The 16,636-nt window shown below is 50.5% G+C and overlaps 2 long non-coding RNA genes across 5 annotated transcripts; one reads left to right on the top strand and one right to left on the bottom strand.

Moving 5' to 3' along the window:
• Nucleotides 1-372: 372 nt before the first annotated feature.
• On the bottom strand, nt 373-15,692 carry LOC144296305 (uncharacterized). Of its 4 annotated transcripts, none has more exons than XR_013363470.1 (7): nt 15,581-15,692; nt 13,505-13,908; nt 5,959-6,019; nt 4,461-5,869; nt 4,210-4,359; nt 2,383-3,535; nt 373-1,664 (listed from the first exon to the last, which is right to left on the bottom strand). It is a non-coding gene; the product is annotated as an uncharacterized LOC144296305 (long non-coding RNA). The 4 variants fall into 4 exon arrangements; XR_013363468.1 differs by lacking the exon at nt 15,581-15,692 and adding an exon at nt 14,343-14,567; XR_013363471.1 differs by lacking the exon at nt 15,581-15,692 and adding an exon at nt 14,343-14,562 and having other exon boundaries at nt 3,192-3,535.
• Nucleotides 8,740-13,069, top strand: LOC144296304 (uncharacterized). The gene is made up of 3 exons (XR_013363467.1): nt 8,740-9,711; nt 9,981-10,098; nt 11,920-13,069. It is a non-coding gene; the product is annotated as an uncharacterized LOC144296304 (long non-coding RNA).
• Nucleotides 15,693-16,636: the final 944 nt, after the last annotated feature.

Below are 16,636 nucleotides of genomic sequence, written 5' to 3' on the forward strand. Positions count from 1 at the left end.
AATCTAACTGCTGTCCTCTGGCGTGGCCGCCGCGGCTGCTTCCACTTGTTTGCTCGCACAGATTAACCCTGGCTGGGTCCTTGCACGGCTCTGATTGTGTCTGTAAGTTCCGAGGAGGGAGACTACTGGGATAAACGATAAACCTGTAAGCCCTGCAGCGCAGCGCGTGTTTCTGACCCGTCCTCCGTGACGACTGTCCTGGCTCTGGCTTTTGACGAGCCCGAGGAAATTTCCTCTCGGAGGAGACTGGGTTTTCCTCCAGGAGTGCCAGGTGCCAGCCGGGGTCCCCAACCCCCCACCCCCAGCCCCAGCCCCCCCACAGTCTCTCCTCTGCCTGCCCCCTCCCTCCCCGCAGCCTCCCCCTGCCTCCCCACAGCACTCTCCTGTCTGCCAAGAGTCGCCCTTCACAGCCGCCTGCACTTTTACCCTGATGGGCTCATTATAGGAGCCACTCTGGGAACAGTACAAATTTGGCAAAGTGTATTTCCCAAGTCCTCTTCCCTTGGGTTTTTTTGGGGGAGGTTGACTTCCAACCAATTCTTTTTCTATGGATTTCCATGACAAAGGTCTGGAGAACGGGCCCTTTCGCCAGCTCCCGACACAAATAAAACTAATTAATCTTATTTTTCAGAGTAGAGCTGTTGTCAGCTTCCCCAGCCAGCTTAGTGGGGGTGGGATGAGTGGGGGTGAATGTGAGGGTGTGAGTGAGCGAGTGTGGGTGGGGTGTGGGGAAGTGTGGGAGCTAGTGTGTGATTGTGTAGGAGTATGTGGGAGTGTGGGGTAAGTGTGTAAGGTGAGTGTGCAGGTGTGTGTGGGGGTGAGTGTGTACAGGTGAATGTGGGGGTGTAGGTGTGTACAGGTGAGTGTGGGGTGGGGGTGAGTGTGTACAGGTGAGTATGGGGTGGGGTGTGTATAGGTGAATGTGGGGTGACTGTACAGGTGAGTGTGGGGGTGTGGTTGAGTGTGTACAGGTGAGTGTGGGGGTGGAGGTGAGCATGTACAGGTGAGTGTGGGGGTGGGGTGAGTGTGTACAGGTGAGTGGGGTGTGGGTGAGTGTGTACAGGTGAGTGTGGGGTGGGGGTGAGTGGGGGTGAGTGCATGTGTGAGCACCTCCCCGGGCCCTCCCACCTGGGGAAGGTCGTGCGGTAGGACCCCCAGGAGCGGTGACCAGGCCACAGCACGACCGCGGGGACGGGACTCCGTGGCAGGGAGAGCCACGCGAGACCACGACGGGGACGCGGGCTGCTGGGAACGACCGGCCCGACCCACCGCGTGACTTTAACCGGCTTCTCCTTCTCTGTCTCCCGCACGGTTTTCCGTAGTTGGCAGGATGGCCTGGGGGTCACGCGCCCTGGCCCCGGCCCCGGGTGCTGCCGCAGCTCCGAGGGGGAGGCTGGTGGCCAGAGGCCTGGCGCGTGTGTCTGGGGAGCGGCGAGGGAGCTCGCGTGCAGGAGGACGACACGCAGTCATCGGGGCTCGAGAGGGTGCGAGGAAAGAGGCTTCAGGATGCTTTCTCTCCGGCTCCACAGAGAACACACTTAGGAAAGACCTCTGTCCCTTTCAAGGCGTCGTTGGAGGTGGCCTGGGATCTGGCTTTGGCCTGGTCTTGGGGGGGCCACGCCGACCCGCGAGGTTGCTGTCCTCTCGGATCGGGGAACCGCCACCTACAATGGGCGCCGGTTGAGGGCAGTGAGCAGCTTGTGCTCACCCCATCCCTCCGCCCTCCCCTCCCCACGCACACCAGCCCCATCCCTGAGCTGGGGGGGCTGCCTGAGGCCCGAGACACACACACCCGGACTATTTCTGGGGTGGGAGGCTGGCGGGGGTGCCCGAGGCCGGCGGCGATGGCACGTGGCCACTGCTTTTCATCCCGCGTATGACCCGTGGTGCCGCCACCCAATACCAGCACCTGCCCAGGCTGCCCAAGGGCACACAAGCAGGTCACCCAACTCTCCCCCTGCACCCCGTCCGCACAAGAAATAGTTCCACATTAAAAGAGAAAACCAAGCTGCCACCTGAGGCCATGGCACCACGCCCCAGGCCTCAGTTCCCGGCCCTGTGATGACTGGAGGTGCTGCAGGGGGTCGGTGTGCTCCACACACCACCAACATTTAACCTGGCCCTGATGATGCACGTTCGTGCAGGACCAGGGACCCCGGTGGCTGTGCCAACCGTGACAGCCCCCGTCTGGGTTCCTATCGTGTCTCTTGGTGTGGTCCCCACCCCACCACACAGAGGGCAGGAGGCGAGTCCAAGAGACAGGAGTGTGCTGATAGGAATAGGGAGCACTCAAGTGGGGACATTTGGGGATCCTCTCCCATTCCCCGGGCCCATCCTGGGGAGCACAGAGCGGGGCTCCTGTAAGGACCACAGACCCGGCACCTGGACAGCAGACAGGGCGCTGTCCCTCTCAGTCCTGGCGGCTGAAGTCCAAGGTCAAGGTGTCATCAGGCTTGGTTTCTCCACAGGCCTCTGTCCTTGGCCTGAGGATGGCCGTCTGCCCTGTGTCCTCACGTGGTCCTCCCGCTGTGTGTGTCTGCGTCCCGTCTCCTCTCCTTACGAGGGCCCCGGCCACACGACATTGGGGCTCACCCCGGTGACCTCATTCCACCCTCACCACCTCCTTAACGACCCTGTCTCCAAATAGTGTCACATTCTGAGTTTCACTGAGGGTTCGAACTTCCCCCGAGACTGACCGGGGGCAGGGACCCGCTCGGCCCACAAGAGCCCCCCTCCGCCAACCCCTGAACAGCCCTCCGCCGGCGGCCGCTTGTGCAGCCCACCTGAGCTGCAGGGTAAGGAAAGCGCTGGGACCCACCACGGGAATAGGAGAGCGAGGAGAGAGGCAGAAGGGAAACATCCCGTCCTGGCTGAGAGAGGACTCGAGACAATGTTAAAGGGACGGACGGGACTGCAGAGCCGGGCTGCTGCGAGCTGGGGGGGCCGGGGGGTGGCTGCACGCCAGGCCAAGAAGGAACGGAGCCCCCCGACGCTCACGGACTTCCCTGTGCTCTGCTGGCCTGCACCTGCACCGGAGCTCCTGTCCATTTTGCAGATACAGAGACTGAGGCACGGAGAGGCGACAGCTCATGCCCAGCAGCTTATGCTCAAATGTCCCCAAATGTGGGTGCCGGAGCCAGGGCTTGAAGCCAGGGCCCTCTGACCCCCCAGACCTCCAATCTCCCACTCACTGGGACTGCTCTCTTGGTCCCCCAGAGTGGAAAACTCAGGAACTGGGAGTCCGAGGAGGGCGAGGGCAGGGAGAGGTGGTCACCTCCAGCCGTGTGTGGGTCCAGGCAGGTCACAACGGGTGTTTACAACTCCAGGTGTCATAAGTCCGGGCAGGCTTCCCTCTGTTCATCCTCCAGACCAAGCCGTCCTGGGCCACCTCTGCCCCCGTGGGGTGCCCGACGCAGCAGCCTCCCAGGACTGATCCCTTCGGGAAGCCACCAGATGGAGACCCAGTTGGGGAGCCCCTGTCCTGTGCTCTGGTTCTCCACAGCTGGTGGGGTTCAGGGGCGGCTCTGGGTCTTGCCTGGGGGGAGAAAGTGGGCTGGAGGCTGGGGGTGGTCCCTAGAGTCCTCCACTCTATCCTTCCCCAGAGCCAACTGGAAGGGAGTGGGGTCTCTAAGGCCCCCACGGGCCTGACTCCTGCCTCTTGGCCTCAGGTGCCTTCAGGAAGGCTGTGGGACTGAGCCTTCCCCTGGGGCCACCGGGACGTCCCTCGCTCAGGATTGTCGTCTTGTGTTCCCAGGCCAAGGCCTGAGGCCCCAGGCAGAGCACCACAGACCCCGGGGCCTGCTGCCTCTCAGCTCCCACCGCTGCTGGGCTCACAGCCCTCAGCCTCGCCAAGGCTGCCGACAGCAAACCAGTCTTCCCAGCACCCTTCTCTCTCCCCAACCTCACTTTTTAATTAAAAAAAAAATTCTGGGTGCCTAGGGGGCCCAGTGGGTGAGTGTCTGCCTTTGACTCAGGTCATGACCCCGGGGTCCTGGGATCAAGTCCCACATCGGGCTCCCTGCGAGGAACCTGCTTCTCCCTCTGCCTGTGTCTCTGCCTCTCTCATGAATAAATAAAATCTTTAAAAACAAAATAAAATAAAAAAATTTTCAAAACTGGTCCCAGTATGGCAATGAATTCCTATTGCTGGGTTTGGAAGGAGGATTTTCTTAGTTCATAGTTTCTTTCCTCCTGATTTTTAAAAGGTACCTGCTTTCCAGGGGCGCCTTGGTGGCTCCCTTGGCTGAGGGCCCCCGACTCCTGATGTCAGCTCAGGTCATGAGCTCAAGGTCATGAGACAGCCTCTGCTTCTCCTGGGGCTCTGCGCTCAGAGATTCTCTCCCTCTGCCCCTCCCCCTGCTGGTGCCATAAATAAATAAATAAATAAATAAATAAATAAATAAATAAATAAATAAATAAGTAAAATCTTTAAAATAATAATAATAATAATAACTGCCTACTAGTTGTCAGGTCCTGGCCCAGGGAGAAGGTCACACACAACTGGAAGTGATTTTCTGGATTAAGTAAATCAGACAGATGCCAACCCAGGCGGCTCCCGGTGCCTGGGGCGCCTTTCCCGGCCCCCTTTTCAGCCTGGAAGGCGCTGGGCTGTCACCGGCTGGGCTGGGTCCCGGAAAGCTCTGGAAAGAATGACGGGGGTGCAGCTGAGCCAGTGCCAGGAACCCGCGCCCGGGAAGACCTTGCAGCAGGCGCTCGGCCAGCCGCTAGGGGCGCGCGCAAGTCAGAGGCCTCCAGGGGGGACCCAAGAGAGGAGGCTCCCAGCGGCAAGAGACAGGGCACCTGCCACCTGCCCAGCCCAAGACCGTCCTTCTTTCTCACACCACTCCCTCTCCTTTTCACACGGACAACACAGAATGGCCACAGAGCTCCCTAGTGCTCAAAACAGTGCCCGCTCGTGGAAGCTATTGGAAGGTGTTTACTGAATTCATTCACTGTACGTAATAACTCCCTGAACTGACTTCATCAGCCAATCCTCTTTTATTAGGCATTTAATTTGTTAGCAGTTTCCCTCAATTTCTTTTTTTTTTTTTTAAGATTTCATTTTTAAGTAATCTCTGCACCCAACGTGGGACTCGAACTCACAACCCCCAACTCAAGAATTGCATATTCCTCCGACTGAGCCAGCCAGGCACCCCTCCCTCCATTGCTTATTTTCATGCCAAATGCTATTTAAAAATAACTTCTTGGCCCCTCTCTTCCTCGGGGCTGCCTGCGGAGGGGGCAGCCATCTGTTACTGGGCGTCACGGCCGCCCTCAGACCTCTGGTGAAGCCCAGGATGGCTAAAAAGAGGACCAAGCGGTTCATCCGCAATAATCAGACATCCACATGTCGCAATGAAGTGCAACGGCAGCAACCCAGGGGCACTGACAATAGGGTGCGCAGAAGATTCAGGGGCCACATCTTGATGCCCAACACTGGTTACGGGAGCAACAGGGAAACAAAGCCCATGCTGCTCGGTGGCTTCTGGAAGTTGCCAGTCCACAGCGTCCAGGAGCTTGAGGTGCTGCTCTTTGCAACAGATCTCACTGTGCAGAGATTGTTCACAGCGTCTCCTCCAAGAACCACAAAGCCACTGTGGGAAGAGCAGCCCAGCTGGCCATCAGAGTCCCCATCCAATGCCACGCTGCACAGCGAAGAAAATGAACAGACGGCTTATGTGCACATCATATTTGTGTTAATAAAACCATAAAACTACAATAAATACGGGCACCTCAGTGGCTCAGTTGGTGAAGCATCTGCCTTCGGCTCAGGTCATGATCCCGGGGTCCTGGGGTCTGCTCAGTGGGGAGTCTGCTTTTTCCTCTCCCTCTGCTGTTCCCCCTCCTTGTGCTCTCCTGCTCACTTGCTCTCAAATAAAAACATTATTTAAATTATAGAAGTAAACTAGACACTGTAGAAAATACCGGTAAACAAAATAAATAAGCATTAATTCTTACCATTCAGATAATTTTTAACATATAGTATATATGGTATAGTCTTCCAAACCGCAATTTATACCTAGAAACATAAATGGTAGATTTTTAAAAAATGGCTCATTCTGTTTTGTAAGTGACTTTTCCAATCTAAGAAAAGTCACTTTGAAAAATAATCACACACACACACACACACACACACACACAACTACACAGTCTTTATCAGCTCCTAAAGGCAGTGGTTTTGTCTGTTTTGCTTATTGCTATATATAACGCTCTGATGGGCCCATCCTTATTTTCTTCCTTAAAAACAAGTGCTCAGAAATGGAATGTTTGGGGTACAGGGATCCATAAATGTTCTTTCAATATTGCTAGATCCATTATGAGCGTGTGCATCCCTCCCACGTACCAGCACACACCAGAGTCTCTGCTTACTCACACTGCTGTTTGTGTTCCAGACATCTGATTACAGAGAAGCCAGCCTTCCCTCCTCTGGATTCTGGCTAGAGGTGTCTTCTTCACATTTCCGCACAGGCCCTTTGTCCATTAAGAAATTATTACACTCTACAATAGCACTCTGCTTGCACGATTTGATGGGATACACGTGTTCAGGGATGTATTTTCTGCACAAAAGGCTTCTATTTCCTTTTTGCATGTGTATTCATAAATGAGTCTGCAGTTTTTCTCTGGAGTATCCTCTTTTCAGGATTTTGTGAGCTATCAGGTTTTTGTGTTACCCTTGTAAAATGAACTGGAAAGCTTCCATCTTGTTCTACGCCCTGGAATGGTTTATAGAGCATGAGAAACCCAGAGAAGGAAAATGGTAGTGTATGAATAAACATGAAAAGATATATGACAAATATAAGTATAGAAAAGACGCCCTTTCTCAAAGCAATCAGGGAAATGCAAATTAAAGCAATAATGAGATACCTTTTTTTTTTTTTAAATATCATGCTGGCAAAATTTTAACAGTGGTAAAATCCAGGATGACAATATTAATGGAGATGTGAATAATTATAGGCTTTGGGGAGAACCTATTAAACTTTTCAAGTCACCATATAATCTGGAAATTCCACCCCGAGGGGTGTGTGTGTGTGTGTGTGTGTACTCAAGAGAGCAGAGAATGTATATCCTTGTAAATACCCGTGCATGAATGTTCATAACAGCATTATCCATAATAGCCTAGAAATGGAAACAATGCAAATGTTCAGCAAGTCGTGAATGGATAAACAAATGGGGCATAGCCATCCATTACCATGGACATTATTCACCCATAAAAAGGAACGAAGCACTAATTATCTGCTACAACGGAGACAAATCTTGAAGACGCGCTAAGAGAAAGAAGTCAGACACAAAAGGCCAAATGAAAAGGATTTCATTTATATGCAACGTGCAGACAGGCCAATCCATAGAAACAGAAAGTAGATCAGTGGTTGTCAGGGGTTGGGGGAAAAGGCGAATGGGGAGCAGCTACGAGTGGGTGCAGGTTTCTATTGGGGGTTATAACACAAATGTTCTAGAATTGGTGGTGGTGGCTGCATAAAATTGGGGCTATACTAAAAGAAACTGAATTGGAAGGGCACCTGGGTGACTCAGTTGGCTAAGCTGCTACCTTTGGCTCAGGTCATGATCTCAGGGTCCAGGGGTCAAGCCCTGCATCCGGCTCCCTGCTAAGCAGGGAGCCTGCTTCTCCCTCTCCCTCTGCCCCTTCCCCCTGCTTGTGTTCTCACTCTCAAATAAATAAATAAAATCTTTAAAAAAAAACAGAAAAGAAACTGAATTGGATACTTTAAAATGGTGGGTTTTATGTTAAGTGGATTGTATCTCAATTTTCAAAATTGCAAAAAAAGAAAAAAAGAGAGCTAATGGTAAAATAAAAGTCACTTGACAGTAGAGAAATCTGGCAAACAGCAGGACAGCCAGGTGGTCACTCTTAACGTCTTAAGTGCTAAGTCGTGTTGATAGCATGTACTGTCGATGTGACATGCCAAGAATGACACTTCACCTCTGTGGTCCTCCTCGCAAGAAACCACAGCCTCTGTCTAATCATGGGGAAAACACCAAGCAAATTCAAATTGAAAGTCATCCTACAAAATATATGACTGGTCCTCCTCAAAACTGTCTAGGTCATCAAAAACAAGGAAAGTCTGAAAAACTATCCCGCCAAGAAGAGCCGCAGGAGACACGACAACTAAATTCATGTGGTGTCCTGAGTGGAATCCTGAATATAGAAAGGACATCAGGGGAAACTAAGGCAATCTGAACAAAGTAGAAACTTGAGTTATTGCTGATACGTAGTCGTATTGGCTCACTAATTGCCAGTACAGCACACTAACGTGGGATGTGAGGAACGTGGTTGACAGTGCGGGGAAGGTGGGAACTCTCTGCATCTCTTTGCAGCTGTTCTGTAAATCTCAAACTATTCTAAAATAAAAACATTTATTTTAAAAACTTAAAAACAGTGGCTGCCCATCTCCCACCCGTCTTTGTGAGTCAGTGTCCCTGTAGATTGTCAAATGAAAATATCCAACACAGCAATTCAAATCTGATGGCAAGAGATGATGGTGGAGGTGGTTCAAAGGAGAATGATTTAAATATCAAAGGGTTGAGAAAGGCACCGTGGAAAACTGATCAAATACGGCTGCAAAAATGATCCTCTTTCTTGGCAAAGTCGAACCAGCAGGGCAGGACATCGCATCAAGCTAGCTGTCCTCTGGGCTTCTGAAACCCCACCCCCCCCACCCCCTCACCCCCCCCACCCCCCCACCCCCCGTCAATACTTGATGGATTCTTTGTTCTAAGAATCAGCATGTGGCACCAGCCCTGGGAGAATGACGGGTCCTAGTTCCTGGAGCTAAACCTGCGACAGCCTGGCAGCCAGATCACTTGAAGCCATCCCAGGCTCCCTGTAGGAGGGACACCAGGGCCCCAAACCCCCACGGCTAAAGGATGGCTCCAGACTCTAAATATACAGCCAGTCACGACTTGAAGAAGAAAGACTTCGCTGTAGATTCTATAAAGGCTTTCTCTGGCTCTCTGGGGAGTGAGGGAACCTCCATAGTTACGAGTGAACCCCACCTGGGCCAGGGAAGAGACTGGACATATGTGTGTGTGTTGAGAGGGGAGGACGGGGTGGGGGGGAGATGGGAAGGGATGGAGCTGTCCATCCTATGCAAGTAGCAAGCAGATCTCTCTCTCTCCATCCCCCCCTCCCTTTGTCTCCCCTTCTCTCTCTCTCTCTCTCTCTCTCTCTCTCTCTCTCTCTCTCTTTCCCTCCACCCCCACCCCAGCCTCTCCTCTAGGATGGAGAGAATCAGCTCTGAGATAGCCTGTTTCTGTGCTTTGGGAAATCCACTACCACCACCTTTGGTTACAAAAGCCTCAAAGCTGCTCCTGAAATATTTCTTGGAGCAAACTGGGCCGTTAGCCCGGCTGGCAGGAGCCTTACGGGTGCTGCGTCGGGCGGGCTCGGGTTTGGCTGAGCTGGAGCTGTGTTTGGGGTGTCTTGCTCTCCTCTCCCAGGTGAGGGTAGACGCGTTGGCTGTGTGCGCTCTGAGACAACCTTGACCTTGAACTGTGGTTCCTTCTGGAGGATCTTTGGAATGTGACTCCCGGGCAGGGCGAGGCCGGGAACACACAACCGCCCACACAGCCAACCAGGAAGCCACTAAAATGAATTGGCAGATGCATCAGTGCTGATAGGAATGGTCTCCACCACCTTCTGCTAAGTGAAAAGTACCTGACGGTGTGATCCCACGTGTCCACGGAGAGTTTCTAGTAGGTCAAGCCAGAAACTTAACAGAGGTTGCCTCGGGAGAAGGGTACTGAGGACTCGGTTAGGAAGGAAGCTTGTGTACCCTCTTGAACTGTGCGGATTTTGACTGCACTCGTGTGTTATATGTTTGTGTGTTACCTAACATTCGTGCCTTACCCTGTGATTTTTAATGGCTAACCTAACCAAACTGGGTCAAAGAGTTACGATAACAATCCTTTTCACACCAGCTAACTGTACTATAACATTCCAAACAAATATCTTTGTCTACAAGCCAGGTTCCAGCCCTGCCTCCCCCTGCGACTGCTGCTGCTGGGGCCAATCGTGGGTCCCTAGGAAGCCTATGGATTTTGACGTTCCGTGATTCCCCGTGCACCCCCAAGACACCCCAAGTAAGCACATAGCAGAACACAGGATAGCACGTTTACCACCTGAAGACAAGTCCCCTTCACTGCTGAAGACAATTTCTCCTCCCAAGGGAACTATGCTCCCGAGAGCCCCTGCACTAGTCATCTGCTGCTGTGTAGCCAACTACACGAACTCAGCAGTTTAAAACAACAGATGTGTCTTATCTGCCCAAGAGTCCAGGGACGGCCTGGCTGGGGCCTCTGAGGCCACAGGGTCTCGCAAGGCCATAACCCAGGGGTTGGGCAGGCTCACTCTCATCTGGAGGCTCAACTGGGGAAGGACCTGCTTCCCAGCTCATTCAGGCAGCTGTCAGATTCATCCTCTCTCAGCTGAGTGACTGAGGGCCCTGGCTGTGGCCTGAGGTCCCCCTCTGGTGCTTGCTAGGTTCCCTACTACGTGAACTCCCACAACACGGCTCCTTATCTTACCAAGCCAGCCAGGAGACTCTCTAGTGTGTTAGTGCGTGCTAGTAAGACGGAGTGTGCTTGCTTGCTCTCTCTCTCTCTCTTTCTCTTTCTCTCTTTCTATATATGATAAGGTAATTATGAGAGTGACATCTCCTTACCTTTACCATATTCTGTTGGTTATAAGAAAGTCACAGGTCCACCACACTCGGGGTGGGGGGATTATGTATTACTAGGTTATGAACATGGGGCCATGCCTCAAGAGTCTATTCGTGCACCCAAGGGTCTGTCTACCAAATCCCCCAATGAGGAGATTTTGGAGCTGTCACCGGCAGGGCCCTTGGGCTAGAGTGGTAGGGTGCCACATTGCCAGGATCAGGGGAGCCTTATAGGGCTTGTGTCCTGCAGGCTCTCAGATTCCCAGTGGCTAGTCCAGAAAGACAAAGGTAAAGCCAAAGGCCATAACCCTAGGCAAAGCTTGGCCAGGTATGATTATGTATGACATTAATGGTAGCCCTTATTTGTGCAGTGCACACCTGCACAACTCTACACAGCAGCCCTGATTCACACCTGTGGATGAGAGCCTTCTTCTGGGCAAGATGTCACTGAGGATTAATATCTGGTGCAACTCTAGGTCCACCAACGAACCATATGTCTATGCAGCAGAGTTGACCTTACACTATACCCTCCTTCCCAGCTATTCCTTGATTTTTCTATTCCTCAAACACATCCAGAATGCTTGCAATATTTTCTCTGGAGTTTTGTTTTTGGGTTTTTTTTTTGGGGGGGGGGAGGGGTTTGGTTTTTTGTTTTGTTTTGTTTTTTGTTTTTTGTTTTTACTGCTTTCACCCGAGGCCATTTAAAGTTCCCATCTTTTGGGACTTGTTTGTTTTCCCACGATGCTGGGTGGTCTCTAGCAACAGAGTATCCAAGTCAGCTGGGGTTTCAGAGGAGACCCTGGTCCTTCAAGGGCAGTGACTGTCACAGCTAATTTGTCACAACAAATCCCCAGACATCTTTGGCACATCCCAAGACATAGAACAGAAGGTACTGAATTTCAGAATAGCTATCATTTATTTTGTGTCATTGCTAGCTCTTTTTTTTTTTTTCTGAGAGAGAGAGAGAGAAAAATAGAGAGAGCACAAGTATGAGTGCAGGGAGGGGCAGAGGTAGGGGAGAGGGAATCCCAAGAAGGCTCCTCACGCAGCACAGAGCCCCACACCGGGCTTACACTTATGACCCGAAGTTCATGACCTGAGCCAAAATCAAGAGTCAGTTGCCCAACCTACTAAGCCACCCAGGCGCTCCTATTGTTTATTCTATAATTCATAATGCAATACCATCTGTTTATTGAGCACTTTCCATGTTTTACATATTTCACCCATTTGCTTCTTCTGACAGTCCCCTGAGGCAGGTACTACTATAATGATGCCCAACAGAAAGAAAAAAAGAAAACAACTGTGGATTGGAGCAGCTTAGACCCCTGTCAACTAAAGGTCAAGCTGGGATGGCACGGTCTGCCTGGCACAGAAGCCTGGCTGTCACATGTGGGACACAGATACCTGTGAGGTGTAAGTGAGAATCCCTCACCTGGACCTGTCGGGGACATCCTCAGATTTCACTACTGTTCACAGTGCCTGTGTTGATGCTCGACCTGTGTCTCTCCAACACAATAAGTCAGCCATAGGAACTCGCTCCTACACACAGCCAGTCGTGAACCATGGAAAACCACAGGGAATGCCTTTAGCTTTCATGAATTAATGGTGCCTGCTTTGCATTTCCTTGTACGATGACAGTCTACCACTGCTTACTTCTCTTTGGCATGTGTGATGCCGAATGGAAACAGGCTCAGGAAAAAAGCAAACTAAACCTGGCCGTCAATTTCCCAAGCGAGATTTCCATTTTAGTTTTGCCTAAATGGACTCCTGGCCTTTCATAACTTTTGTGTGGTCGTCTTTGACCTGAAGACAGACATGCTGATGGCCGACAGGGCCGCCGCCACCATGCCCCCTCCTCTCCTCTGGCAGATTTCCTCCCCCTGGCCGTGGGGTGCTCTCCCTTTGGTCTACAAGCCCACTCAGTCCTTGGCTTCCACTCATCTGATTCCTCTCCCACTTTTGAGAAGGGAAAGGAAGACTCCCATAGAGAATCCCAAAATAGCAATTCCTTGAGCCTTGGCCTTAGAAAAGAAATGAATTCTGTGCTCAAAAATGTCTGCCTTGCCATATGTCCAGTCATAAAACCGGGCATCCCGAGGAGGGCGTCTGTGCCTCCCAGAGCTATGGTTGGGAGCCAGTCCTCTCTTGGAGTGCTCTGGAAGTCTTCAGTCCTGCTCACCTCCCCACCTGCCACAGGATGATGATTCCACACCTTCTACTCCCTTCTCTACTCCTCCACCTCACTCTCAGCTGATGGCCTTGCTTCCTATGATGCTGACAAACAGAAGGGAACTTCCACGTGCTCCACCCCTGCATGTGCCACATGCCCTGCCTCCTCGTCCTCCCCTCACAGATATACTATCCATGCTCCTCATCAAAGCTCCACCTCTCGTATCAAGGACATCCCATAAAAAAATAAAAATAAAAAAAATAAAAATAAAAATTAATTAATTAATTAATTAAATTAAATTAAAAAAAGGACATCCCATAAGCAATGACCTTCTACCTCTCTCTGGTATCATCAGCATTTCTCTGTCTAATAGGATGATTCCTTCTAGCCTACAAACACACTATAAAACCTCTACTCTTAAAAAGACCTTCCTTTGAAAACCCCCTGGATCCCTCCAGGTACCTCATTCCTCTGCTATCCTTTAGAGTGAAATCCCTCAGAAATGTTATCTAAATGGCTGTCTCTGACTCCTTTTCTCCTGTCTTCTGTTTTCTCTTGAATCTGGTGAGGCAGGCTTTCATCCCCACCACTCTACCTGCAGGGGCACCAACGGCCTCCCTGATGTCAAACCCGGGGGCCAAGGCTCATGGCATCTCACCTGACCAATCAGACACCTCCAATGTGGTTCCACTCATCTCTGTGCACTTTCCTCCTTAGGCTTTCTGCCGTCACAGCCTCTTGTTTCTCCTGTTTCGTTGGTCACTCTGTCTCAGTCTTCTCTCCAGGGCCCTCCTCAGCTCACCACCTTCTAAACTTCGAAGTGATCTGCGGCTTGGTCTTTGGTCTTCTCTCAGATCCACACTCGGTGGTGATCTCAGCCATGCTTATGGATCTGCTGAAGACTTCCAAATCTGTTCTCCCAGTCTGGACTTCTTCCCTGAATTCCAGATAAGCCTGTCTAGCCATCTTCTCAACATTTCCACTTAGATGTTTGCTGAGCATCTCGGGATGCTTCTGGCCCTGGCCGACAAGTAGTAATAAGGACCTGATTTACACTGCTCCCTGGAACAACAGAAACAACAAAATCAGACAAAAATCTATGAAAGAATGGTTTTCAAGATATAGGACACCAGAAAACAGGACAGTGAGCTCTGAGAGGTGGGTAGAAAGGAGATTACCTGTGCCCTACACTGTCCTAGCTGTCTGCCTGGAGAGCTTCTGAGCTGCAGCCCAAGAAGAGGCACTGCAGCAGAGCCTGACAGATGCCCTGAGGCAAAGAGATGGAGCTGAGGGTCTGGGGCGACCATGGCAGCTGGCATTCTAGGGACAGAGCACCGGAGAGGAGTGGGCTGCACTGTGAGAGCTCCAGAGATCTCGAGGTGGGAGAGAGGCAGAGGGAGAGAGAGCCCGAGCAAAGCAGTGAGTGCTCAGCGCATGTGTGTGAGGAAACTACTTGCCAGAAGGATTAGAGCAAACAGCCGAGAGCTCACTTTCACCTGGGAGTAGCACCTGTTCCCGCCAGCAGGACTGAAAAGTTTCGACTCACAGACACAGCAGAGAGTACACAGAGGCTTTTGCTTAGAAGCAGAAATAATTAGCCCTAAACAGCACACTGTTCTGGTGCAACCAACACATCTTCAAAACAAGACCCAAAAGAATCAAACTGTTTCCAACTGACTCCGCTGCATCCCAGAACAAAGTTCAAGGACATTTATAGGAATACAGATAGCCAGCCACCCAAGCAAAAATCATCAGGTGCACAGAGAAACGGGAAAATATGACCCATGAGGAGGACAAACACTAATCACTTCAAACTAATGGAGAGTTGACACAGATGTTAGAATTCACAGACAAGAACATTCGGGAAGTTATTATAATTGATGCTAGTAACCAACTTATCACCTCTCAGTCCCAAATTCACCCTTCAGTACCCACTCTGTGGGAATGGGGTGAATTCCTGTAAGCCTTTCCCTGGCAGTAAGCGCAATGATAAGCTCTCACAGCAGAGCACACTGGAAGGACATTTCAAGCAGAAGCGTTTCCCTACTGTGTCCAGCTGCTGCATGGTGGGTCAGTGGGATGGGTGTGAGAACACGTGGGTGTGAGAACCCAGCATGTGTGCCCAGAACCCATGATCCTCAATGCTCTTGAAGTCTGACCTGGTGACAATCTTCCTATGACCTTTCTGACACAGACATTACACACTCCAGGCCTCCTGCCCGCACCAGCACCCTGCTTACCTCTGCTCATCTCCATACCTAGCCCCCAACTGTGGCTCACCTCCATCTGCCTGCACAGGCCACCACTCCTTCCTCATGCCTATGTGCCTGAGCATTGGCTGATGGCCTATTCCCAGCCTGAAGTCTAGGGAATGGGTTTCTGCTAGCCCCAGTGGCTATAGACCAGGTCTGGCCAGGATGAACCAGTAGACTTCTCTGCTTTCCAGTGGGCTGTACCTATAACCTCTCTAATAAGGTCCAGACCCTGGCCTTGGAGAGGGTTCTCCTAGAGCCCTCTCCCTTAGCCCCAGAACACCGTACAGAGCCTTTTTGTATTTTATAATCATTCTTTTATCAGAATTTAATACCTCTTTATACTAAACTTTCCCTGTTTAAACCACTGGGTGTTTTATATATACTATTGAACACAGACTGTTATGTAACCAATTCCATATGTTCAAAAAGCAAAGTAGTGACATGGAAGATATTTTAAAAGACACAAATCAATGGGGTACCTGGGTGACTCAGCCAGTTAAGCATCCAACCCTTGATCTCAGCTCAGGTCTTGATCTGAGGGTCATGACTTCAAGCCCTATATTGGGCTCCATGTTGGGTGTGGAGCCTACTTTAGAAAAAAAAAAAGACACATATAAAACTTTTACAGATGTAAATCACACTGTAGGAGATGGAAAATATACTGAATGGGATTCACGGCAGATTTGACACTGCAGAATAGATGATTAATGAACTTACAGACATAATAGAAACTATTCAAAATGAAACAAAGAGAGAAAAGATTTTTTAAAGATTTATTTATTTATTTATTTATTTATTTATTTGAGAGAGAGCACAGGGGAGGGAGGAGTAGGGTGGGAGGGAGAGAGTTTCAAGCAGACTCTGTGCTGAGTGCAGAACCCAATGAGAGGCTTGATCTTGACTCTGAGATCACTCACTATCCAAGTGCTGAAACCAAGAGTTAGACATTTAGCCAACTGCACCACCCAGGTGCCCCAGAAAAGAGAATTTTTTTAAATTTTATTTATTTATTCATGAGATACAGAGAGAGAGAGGCAGAGACAGAGGCAGAGGGAGAAGCAGGCTCCACACAGGGAGCCCGATGTGGGAATCTATCCTGGGACTCCAGGATCATGCCCTGGGCCAAAGGCAGGCGCTAAACCGCTGAGCCACCCAGGGATCCCCAGAAAAGAGAATTTTAAAAAGTGAGCATCAGTGTGCTGTTAGGTTACTTTAAGTAACCTAATATATGTATAATTGGAATCCAATGGAGGAGAGACCAGGGGACAGAAAAACTCTCTGAAAAAATAGCATCAATGTTTCCAGATTTTATTATAAATCCACATATCCATGCATCTCCACAAACTCCAATTACAAGAAACATGATCAAAACAAATGATAAAGAGAAAATCTTAAAAGCAGCCAGAGGGAAAAAAAGACATGTTACACCCAGAGAGAGAAAGGGATGAAGGCAAATTTTTTACCAGAGACAATGCAAGCAAGAAGATAGTGAGCAACATCATTAATGTACTGAACAAAAATATTGTCAACCTAGA

This window comes from Canis aureus, chromosome 24 (assembly GCF_053574225.1).
Source record: "Canis aureus isolate CA01 chromosome 24, VMU_Caureus_v.1.0, whole genome shotgun sequence".
NCBI classification, from domain to species: domain Eukaryota; kingdom Metazoa; phylum Chordata; class Mammalia; order Carnivora; family Canidae; genus Canis; species Canis aureus.